The sequence below is a fragment of the Microtus oregoni genome, unplaced genomic scaffold, assembly GCF_018167655.1.
Source record: "Microtus oregoni isolate MIOR12 unplaced genomic scaffold, Mior012 000009F_ref0000495, whole genome shotgun sequence".
Lineage (NCBI taxonomy): Eukaryota > Metazoa > Chordata > Mammalia > Rodentia > Cricetidae > Microtus > Microtus oregoni.
In genome coordinates, this window is record NW_024543068.1 from 21,549,315 (window position 1) to 21,556,888 (window position 7,574).

Here is a 7,574-nt window from a genome sequence, read left to right on the forward strand (position 1 = left end):
GAGGTAGGCAGATTTCTGTGAGTCTGAAGTCAGCCTGGTCTACATATTGATACATAGTGAGACCCTGTCTCAAAAAACAACAACAAACACATTATATGCATTGTTTTTGTAGGTTTATTTTATAAAAACATTTTTATTTTATGTGTACAAATTATGTTTATGAATGCATGTCTGTCACTACTTGTGTACTTGGTACCCACAGAGGCCAAAAGAAGGCACTGAATCCCCTGGAAACTGGAGAGAGGTGATTGTGAGCCACCATATGGGTACCAGGGATCAATCCTGGGTCTTCTGTAAGACTAGCAAGTACTTTTAATTACTGAGTCAACTGTAGCCCCAAGCCCATATTTTTAATATATCTGCTTTGAGCCTGAACTTGAAAAAATAATCTGAGTAAATTAGCCTTGATAAATTATACTATAAAAGAAGTCCTGGCAGGGTCGCTTAAACGGATTCCCTCAAGTCTAAGAATAGATTTCATCTAAATTATTGCACTTATTTCAACATGTAGAACATCTTACAACTAAGGCTTAAAAGTAAAGAGAGGCTATGGTGGTTACCAATCTGGTTTGTGTCACTAGTCTGAATTCTTTTGGGAGTAACTCACAGAAACCTAACTCTAAAGTGACTTAAATCAGCAAGGGAATTTACTGATCTGTATTCCTGAAACGAACTTCAGGCTTTACTGGATCCAGCAGTTCTAAGGATGAAACACGTTTGTCAAGTTTCTTCCAAATGCTTGACTTCCTGTAAGGTAATTCCTACTTAAGTCACTTCTATGGTTGATGATCACAACAGTTAAAAATCAAATGTTGAAGAAGATGCAATTGGCCCGAGTCATGTCCCCACGTCCCCAGAGGGGATGAAGAGGGAAGCGTTATGGTCAACAATTCCTCGAAGATCAAGTGACAGGAGGGAGGGTGTGGTCCTCCTAGGGATTGTAAGGTCAGGGAGGGAAGCAGATACCCATCACACTAAGGCTGGCTAGACGATCTCTAAAAGTCAGGCTATGCCTAGAAACCAGGGCCTTGGTTCTTCTTCTGAGACACAGTCTCTTTGTGTAGTTCAGTGTTGTGTGACTGTTTCCTTTGTGTTGAAGGTTCCCTTCTGGAGGGAAGAGAAAGGTTGGTCAGCCTCAGGAAGTAAATTAAACAGTTAAAGCCTAGAAAGTAAGTCAAACTCACTAGGCTCAGGAAACTCCTGGAAGTTAGGAGACTCACAAGCCCCTCCCCAAGGTTATAGCTGACAATTGTTGCAGAGAGGAGAGTTTCTGGCTGTTTGTGCTGTCTGCGGATTGTGCAGGTAGCTCCAAGGATGCTGTTGTGTGTTGTCTCCTGAGCTGGGGTGGGGTGTTTTGGCGATGTAGCTGCTTTTGAGTCAGCCAAGTTCTTGTGAACAACCCCTCACTCATACTCCTGGAAGTAACCCCAATGAACTCACTGTTTTGCTAGGCCAGACTTGAGTGAAAACCAATTTAGACCTACATTTAATTTAACATCTTAAAATTGTCCTCAGGTTTGTTGAAAATACTACAGGACAGATTCGAACATCTCAACATCATGTTTTGAAACTCATCTCAACTGTAGGCTGAGTGACCTGCAGAGTCTGGAGGCTTCAGCATTTCTGTGGTGTTGGGATCTACCTCAGTGATCTTCTGATTTAGGACCGAGACCTCAGGGACAGAATTATCCCTCTTCCCTCTTCTGCAGCTGGATAGAGATACCTCTCCCAGGACTTGTCTGGATCCGCATCATCAGATGGGTGACAGCTTGCTAGCAGACTTTCTTTCTAGAGATAATGGTGATCTTGGCACACATGCTGGATGGCGTGAAAGTCATTACCCAGGCACCAGTAGTACTTTTTGATGGTGACCTGGGCTGCCTTCTTCACAGTCTTGGTGTGAATGTGGCCCATGATGGCAGGTTCCAGAAAAAGAACAGATTAATTTCCTTCTAAAAATGTTTTTATTAGCAGATATTAATTATACATAATGGATTTTATTATAACATTTTAATATATGTACATAATGTATTTAGATCCTATTCATACATAATCCCACCCTTACCCTCCTCTTCTCCTTCCATTCCTGCTGCACCTTTCTTTCCTAAAAGAGACGCTCTTCTCATTTCAAAAAAACCTTTTTTTTGTTTGTTTGTTTTCTTCTTCTTCTTATGCTGCTGCAGTGAGTTTCATTAATGTTGTTACAGGAGCAAGGCCACCTTCCCAGAGCCTATCCCACTAAAGAAAATGCCTCTTCCTTCCTCCAATTAATATAAATCATAAATTACCAGGAGTGCTGGGGCCCTATGCACCCCTCCTCCCAATCCATGATGGTGCAAACATCTTTTTTTTTTTTTTTTTTTTTTTTTTTTTTTTTTTTTTTTGGTTTTTCGAGACAGGGTTTCTCTGTGGTTTTGGAGCCTGTCCTGGAACTAGCTCTTGTAGACCAGGCTGGTCTCGAACTCACAGAGATCCACCTGCCTCTGCCTCCCGAGTGCTGGGATTAAAGGCGTGCGCCACCACCGCCCGGCATGGTGCAAACATCTTAAAGAGTGTAAGTGGACAAAGGCAGATGTTACATGGCTAATCACTTGACATGGCCATAGGACGCAATGAAAATGTAAGTAGGAGCCACGCATACTGTGCGTTCTGATCATACTCACCTAGCTCTACTTCCCACCCTCTATCCCTTTACCCATTTTCATGCCTTTTTAATTGTGTTTATAACACCATAAGTCTGGCTCTTGCTGATCATATACTCATGGGTGTGGGGCCGACCAATGAAGCTTGGGTGACGTCCCAGGGGCTACACCCTTGAAGAGAACTGACTCTCCCTCCCCGGGAATTATTCCTTTGTCCAGTCCTGGTGCCCCACCTGGGGTAAACTCCTTCACCTCTCCCTGGAAAAAGCCACCCAGGATCTCAGGCTGGATTCAGACTCTCCCTCTGTAACACAAGCAGGCCTGTACCTCCCATTCTCCCACCTCAGCTTCCCAAGTGCTGGGATTACAGGTGTGTGCCACCATGCCCAGCCCCCTAGTACAGGTCTGGGAGTTACAGGAAGGAAGAGAGAAGCTGAGAGCAAAAAGAGTTTTAACCTCATAGAAATGATGATCGAGATCAACTGATTTTTTTTTCATTTCTACCTTTTATTACAGAGAATAATTTTTCATTATTTATGTTACTTTACAGCAACTTTGCAATTAACTAATGTAATAGAATGAGCTACATTTTAATGCTAACTTCATCTATCAAGTGAAAATGTAGATCTTCTATTTTTTTTATTTTTTTTAAATTTATTTATTTATTAAAGATTTCTGTCTCTTCCCCGCCACCGCCTCCCATTTCCCTCCCCCTCCCCCAATTAAGTCCCCCCCCCCCAGCCCGAAAAGCAATCAGGGTTCCCTGTCCTGTGGGAAGTCCAAGGAACCCCCCAAAGAAAAACATATAGGCATCCTCCTGAATGCTCAACTAATCTTTTTTTAAACAATTCAGAAATGCATAGATATTGTAAAATGCAGCCCTGCTGTTGCTAATGAATGCTCCCTCACACGCTCTAACACTTAGCTTGGAAGTGCATGCCGCTCCTCTCCCAGCTCCTCGTCCTCTTCCTGTCACAGGAGGTACGCTAGAATAAAATTACGAAGGTCAGCAGGGGGAAAAACTTAACAGTTTCTAGATAGATAAAGAGTCTTAAAAAGGGAAAGGACAATTGTGGTAATAGTAATTATTGAATAGATAATATGCCAGGCACTGTAGTAAATACTTGTTTAAGTCTTAAGACTAAGCCCCGAGTTAAAACTGAGTCTGTTTATTTATTTTTGAGGAAACCAAGGCTGGGGCAAGCTGGATGACCGCTGACCCCAGAGTCTACATTCTCATTATGCTCATTCTTAGGTGTGGCTTCAATATTATTTAATTGTGCGAACTGACAATTTCATAAGCAAAAGTATTTCTTGGTGTATTATTTTGTGGTTTAGTCTCTGTGAAATAAAGTATACTTGAAACTTGCTTTCGTGTTTTCTCCTGAGTGTGTGAGTGTGTATGTGTGTGTGTGTCTAAGACCAGAAGTCAACATCAGGTCTTCTCTGGCATTTGCACCTTATCTTTAGAGACACAGCCTCACACTGGACCCTGTTCACCAGTTGGCTAGACTAGCTGGCCAGTGATGTCTGAGAAATCGCCCTTCTGCCCTTCCTGTGCTAGGGTGGCTCATGCACATGACCACACACAGATTTGTTGTTGTTGTTGTTGTTTTAATTGTGGGCGCTAAGATCTGAACTCAGGTCTTATACTCTCAGGGCAGGCACTTTATGGACTGAGTCATGTCCCTAGCTCTTCCCCTCCCCTTCTTCCCCTTTAGTGATAAAGCCTCTCCCTTCCTGAATCCATCACAGAAACTCAAAATAACTGGGCAAAGGTCCTGCGATAGGCGCTTCTATCTGTTTAGATTCCAGCCCAGCTGCTGAGTAGGGAACTAGAGCCCATTGCCATTTAAACCCCAGGCCATAATTAGCCACGTTAGCCGCACAGGAAGCCGTAAAAGAGCTCCAACCTTTCAAGTTCATCTGAAAATGTAACTTCAGTATTAAAATCATGACTCAAGGAAATGTCACCGCCGAAGGAGTTTCCTAGTGGATAAATGCAGCTCAAAGAAATACGACATCAGTTCCACAGGCAACAGTAGCTGTGTGGATTACTCCTGTCCCCGTCCTCCTAAGAGAGCAGCTGTTGTCACAGCTTTCCCAGGCTTCTCACCTCAGTCCATAACCAGTTCCGTGTACTCCTGCCTCCCACCCCCGGCAAATTCAGTTAGTTTATCTCTGAAGAGGATGCCTAATAGGTAATCAATCCCATGATGCAGCAGCTTGTCTTAGCACTCCTGTAGTTTACTAGGTAGCTACAACTTGATACCAGTGTCTTCCAATCACGTGGTCAAGCTGCCAACACCCTCCTGATAAGCTCAGCTTTGGGATCTGCAGAGTGAATGCTTTCATCTGGTAAAAATGAACTGAATTGTGTCACGTGATAATGGCCTCCCCACGGCTGTAAAGCTTTTCTTCTCATGCCTAGAATAGCAGTATCAAATTTTCTTTGTTCATGCACTCGCATCAGCACATTTTTGGGAGGACATATTCTAAATATATGTATTTGTTCATAAAACAGGCACATTAGCTTCATTATCTTATAAATCAGTCATAACACTTGTACATAGGATATATATGAATCAGTCATAACACTTGTACATAGGATACATAGTTCACCGTTGCTGGCAGTGGGACTCTTGAAAGGTTGTCTGCTTTGTGGGTTTAGTTTAATTAAACCTAGTTAATACACTAATTGAATCCAGCAAGCACAGGATGTCACAACAGGTAGAAGAGACCCTTTCTACTTTCCTCTGGTGACGGGCACTCCCTGCTTTTCCCTGAGAGCATCGATGTTGCTCTAGGCCAATGGTCCATTCCACGGAGTGCAGGGCCCATTCATTCTGTTTATAAAATATTGAGCTTAATGCCTTTTAAATTTAAACATAGATGCCCTCATTATTTCTTCCTTCTGCATTGCAAGTGGATTGCCTTGCACTATCCTCGGAGTACACCCACTTCCCCTGGGATCTCTTTATGAAATTATTGGTCCAGAGAACAAACCTCATATAAGCAAGGATGCTTCCACATTAAAAAGACCTGCTCATTTCAGTTGCTCAGCTATTCTACAGAAAATGAAATGACTTTGAAATGGATTGTCTTTATAGACACCCATAATTTGCAAGCACAATCCTCACTCTACAAAATGTGAAATGTTCTAAGCAACAGCTGTGAGCATTTCAAACGTGCACTACTTTTGAACAGTTCAACTGTTGCCAAGGGAAATTGAGAGTTGGCTTCAAAATCTTCCTTCGTTTTAATTTCGCATTTACCAATCAGACATTGAGGAAACAGGCTCTGCTTGGCTAGGATATTAAACATTTCTAAAGACCGAGGTATGGGAATAGAAGTTACTTGAAGGCAGGAGCTAGACAGGAATTCAGGAGTTCTATGTAAGTATGAAGCCTAGGGTAATGAACTTTGTTAGAGAAAAACAAAATAAAACAAACAAAAAACACCAAAAAACAAAACAAAACAAAAAAACCGGACACTCAGCCAGTCAGAGACTAATTGTCTGAAGTCAATAGGGGGAGCTTTCATTTAAGTCATCTTTCTGTGTTTCCCATTTCAGCTCAGGGCAGTAACATTCTTTTTCATAGTAAAGAATTATTTTTCTACCCAAGTGGATAGAAGTTTGCAACAAATAACATAAACAAGAAACGCGAATGCATTGTTATCATTTGTGCATGTGATAGAGAGCTTTATTTATATGTGTAGTCCCTAACTGTCCAGAACATGCGACGTAATAATGAGAGGGAAAACTAGTCTACAGGATGAAGCATTCTAGTTTGAAAGGGAACATACGTATATGTAATAATATATATGAAATAATAAAAATACTAAAATTATAACAGAACTGTTGATGGATTATGAGTATTATTAATTCTTCTGTATGTCCCTTTCCAGTTTTCCAAATTTTGAGCAACTGGTAGTTTGATGCTTGTAGTTAGTTATTAAGGCTTTTTCCCCCATAACAAATGTATGCAGCTTGCATTCAAATTGACTGACAATTTAAGAATATCTTCTGGAAATGTACCATTTGGCCTAGGGTTCACCAACGATGCAAAACCACGTATGTAAGAAGTATTTTAGTACTCGTTCTAGATATAGGTAAGTCATCTCTATAAACTCAAGGCTCAAACTGTCAATTAAAATCTGTCAAGTTGGGGGCTGGGTATTTCGGAGCCCAGAAACAGCGAATGCGGGTAACCTGAATGCGAGGCTGCAGTCTGGTGACAGCGCTCCCATCTGCAGAAGCAACCGGAGCGCTGGCCTCTACCGAGAACGGCAGGAGAATCAAGGAGCTGATAATCAGAACGGATTTTTTTGGGGGTGGGGTGGCTAAGAGACCAGGTGAGAGACCGACCCGTGGCCCGGCCTCCCCCCGAATGAGCGCAGGCCACTGGGGTGTTTTCGGCCGGCTTCCAGCTCCGCGACGACACGAATGGCACAGGGGAGCGCTGGGTCCGTGCCGAGTGGGGCTCTGCGGGCTGAACCGTGAAGCACCGGGGCTGCCGCACTGGGGCCCTAGGAACCCCCAGTGAAGACGCTCGCCGTCCACAGGGTCCCGCCGTGCGGAAGCTCCAGCTTCGGGACGCGCCCGTGGCGCTCCTCTCAGGCCCAGCAGACGCCGCAGTTGCCCAGTTCAGACGCCCTGGCGGAAGCGGCGGCCGAGCCGCCTGAGCTCGCGGCTGCATCCGGGTCCCCGGCGCCTCGCCCAATCGAGGGCCCCGTCTCTTCACACCCCTCCTGTTTCTCCGCCCCTCCCCGCGCCGCCAATCCCCTATCAGATCTCAGCCGAACATGCTGGCCGGGGAGTGAAGGCGCTCGCGGACCAATGAGGTCTCGCTTCCCGTTTGAAGTCTCCAGTGGGCGGGCGTCGGAGGCGGGCTCTGCCAGCCAGGAGGTTCGGTTGCGCGTGTGCCATGG

The 7,574-nt window shown here is 44.1% G+C and overlaps 1 pseudogene; it reads right to left on the bottom strand.

The window, feature by feature from the left end:
• Positions 1-1,557: 1,557 nt before the first annotated feature.
• LOC121452555 lies at positions 1,558-1,914 on the bottom strand (annotated as a pseudogene).
• Positions 1,915-7,574: the final 5,660 nt, after the last annotated feature.